At 48.6% G+C, this 3,251-nt stretch overlaps 1 protein-coding gene across 1 annotated transcript in view; it reads left to right on the top strand.

Moving 5' to 3' along the window:
• Positions 1 to 3,251, top strand: part of TBC1D8 (TBC1 domain family member 8) — a 50,680-nt gene that overhangs the window by 14,687 nt on the left and 32,742 nt on the right. The gene's annotated exons all lie outside the window — the stretch shown is intronic.

Below are 3,251 nucleotides of genomic sequence, written 5' to 3' on the forward strand. Positions count from 1 at the left end.
CTTTGTCATGTGCCCCGCCCCCGTACCTCACCCGGGGGAACTGCGATCCCCCACGATCCCACCCGAAATGACCTCTGTGTTTGAGAGCTTGAAGAGAGAAGATAAAGATCATATCTTTCAAATCTTAATATCAAAGCAGGGAGCATGGTTTAGAATAATGAAACCAGGTGGAAGTTAAAAGGTTAAACCTCTTCTTCCTTCATTTCATGCCCCATAGGCATGAGCCTGCAATTTGTGAAGTATTCTCAGTATCCTAAACTCTGAAAGTCATGGGGCAAGGTCTTATGATGTCATACTTTCACCACTGGGTGGGTTCATTCTAAGTAAGGTCAGTTCTGGCCCACGTGAATTGTGTGCCCCTGCATTCGATGTTAATGCTTTGCCTGTTTTCTGCACCAAATATGCAAATAATTAGGGATGCCAAGTCCCCTTGTCGCTCCAGCGGGGGGATTTGGGGGGCATTCTGGGGGTGGACGGGGATGCCCCAAGCCCTGCCTCCACGCCCCAGCACCAGAGGCGATCACCTGCCCAGCCACCCCTCTCCCTCCCCTCCTGCCCAGTTTTAAAGGCTTCAGCTGATCAGCTGGGACCATGTGGCCCGCCCACCAGCCGGCGGGGGCCTTCAATCTAGCAGGAGGGAGGGAGAGGGGTGTTTGCGGGCCACACGCTTGGCTTGCAAAAAGACCCTTTTTGCGAGCTGCGTGTGTGGCTTCCAGCTGCCCCTCACCCTCCCTCCTGCTAGATTTAAAGGGCTCTCCAGCTGGTTGGTGGGCCATATAGTCCCTGTCGATCAGTTGAAGTCCTTTAAATCGGGCAGGAGGGGAGGGAGAGGGGTGGCCATGTGGGTGGTTGCTTTTGGGGGCTGGGTGTTCCAGTGAGAAAGGCAGCCTATGAAAATATAAATAAAATGTATTTAATTGTGTGTAAATATGTATACAAATGGATCAAGATAAACAGTATTTTATTCTTGCTGATAAGTAATATCACAATACAAAAAGTCAGCAGTGTAACAAAGGTCTTCATTGTTACTTTCTTTGTATATGTGTTTTGAAGACTTTAACTCAGGAGTGTCAAACATAAGGCTCATGGGCTGGAACTGGCCCATCCAGGGCTGTGATGCAGCCTGCAAGCAACTGGTGCAAGGGAGGGAACAGGAGGCTGCTCAGGGGTGGGTGGAGCCACTCCAATTGTGGCTTCAGCACAGTGGGACAACCTCATCTGCAGCAGTCAAGCAGAACCCTTCAGGGACTGGTAAGTTGGGAGCCACTGCAGCCACATCCATACCTCTGCACTCAGCCTGCAGCTCTGGGTTCCGGGTGGCTGCAGGAATCAGTGTTTGCATGTGGGAGGGTGTGCAGACAATCGTCTGTAGGGGGATGGGAGCATCTGCCCAGTGCTGCACTGCTGGCTCTCCAGTCCACCCATGTGGGGTTTCCTCTGCACCCCCCCACCAATGTTCCCTCTAAGCTGTGGAGTCCTGTGAGCAAAAATTCTACTTTGTGAGCTACCGGCATTAAAGTTATGAGTGAGCAATTTGGCTACTGCGTAAATTAGTTTCCTCTGGAGCCATCCTGCCTGAGCTAAGACAAAAATGTGTGAGCTGGAGGCTAAAAAACTGTGAGCTAGCTCACACTAGCTCAGCTTAGAGGGAACACTGCCCCCCACCAGCCCATGGGGCTTTGCAGTGAGGCCACACCAACTTGGAGCTTACCAGTTGCTGTCATTTATACAGTTTCTATCTCCGGTACCTGGCATTACGTTTTATGGCACACATGGCCTGGCCCGCCAAAGTGACATTTATGTCAGATCTGGCCCTCATAACAAATGAGTTTGACGCTTCTGCATTGTTTTTGAACAAGAAGTGCTGTGGATGAGGTTGTCCACTGTGCTGAAGCCACAATTGGAGTGGCTCCACCCACCCACCTGTGAGCAGCCTCCTGTTTCCTCCCATGCACCAGTTGCTTGCAGGCTGCATCACAGCCCTGGATGGACCAGTTCCAGCCCATGGGGCTTATGTTTGGTTGGCTTAGACTGAGTTGATTGAAATTGAATACGACGAAGATGGAGGTCCTGTGGCTAAGTCGAAACGGTCCAGGGGTAGGGATTCCACTCCTGACCTTCAATGAGGCTCTGTTGGTGCTAGCGCCGGAGGTTAGGCGCTTGGAAGTGCTCTTGGATGTCTACTTAACAATGGAGGCCCAAATAGCAGCCACTGCCAGATCAGCTTTTTACCATCTGCTGGTTAGGCAGTTGGTTCCCTTCCTCCAGCGTAGTGACTTGGCAACAGTGATCCATGCGATGGTCACCTCGAGACTGGTCTACTGTAACGCTCTGTACATGGGGCTGCTCTTGTCTCAAATCCAGAAGCTGCAGTTAGTGTAGGATGTGGCGGCCAGGCTGTTGATGGGTATCCCGATGCGGGAGCACATCTACCCAGTACTGAAAGCACTACACTGGCTGCCAATAGCATACCGGATTCGTTTCAAGGTGCTGTGTGGCGTTCTTGCTTATAGAGGGAGACTGGTTTTCCTTTAAATGATATTCTGTGTATATCAACTTGGTAGTTTTCTGCTGCCATCAGGAATTAAAATTCCAATTCTCTCTTGGTAGTATGACCTAGGGTCTGGGCACTTCAGAGGACTATGTGGCCCTGAGGAAGGACTGTACTGAATTCTGGGATATGTTTAAACAAATATTGATTTATTGAATAAAGAACAAAATAGGTTTCTGGTTATCTTGAACTGTTTTTGGAAAAAGGAACTTGTAAATATAACTGGCAAGATGTCACACACAGTCTCTCAGACACCAAAATTCCACACTGACAGGCTTCTCTCTCTCATATATGTAGCCACACTGGCTAAGCTCTTTGTCTTAGGCACACAAGATAAAACATTTGTCTAACTACACAGTTTAGACACTACTTGTTTCTTTGCCATATAGACTCTCTCACAAAACTTTTAGAGTCACACAGACCCTCTTCGTAGCTCTTCCACACTTCACTTTCCCAAAGACCCATACACAGAACTCTCTGTCATAAAACACTCACACAGATTCCTCTCAGAACATCTCCTCCCACACTCAGTCATCAGCTAATCAAATCACACTTGTCTCCCTCTATCACTCTTCTTACAGTACTGCAGTCAAACCCACCATTTAAAGACACACACACCAAAACATGGAATCATTACATGCTGGTTTTAACCTTTAAAGCCCTATATGGTCAGGGTATAAATCAAATCAATAATAATAAT

The sequence above is a fragment of the Gekko japonicus genome, unplaced genomic scaffold (genome assembly GCF_001447785.1).
Source record: "Gekko japonicus isolate JY-2015 unplaced genomic scaffold, Gekko_japonicus_V1.1 scaffold1177, whole genome shotgun sequence".
NCBI lineage: Eukaryota > Metazoa > Chordata > Lepidosauria > Squamata > Gekkonidae > Gekko > Gekko japonicus.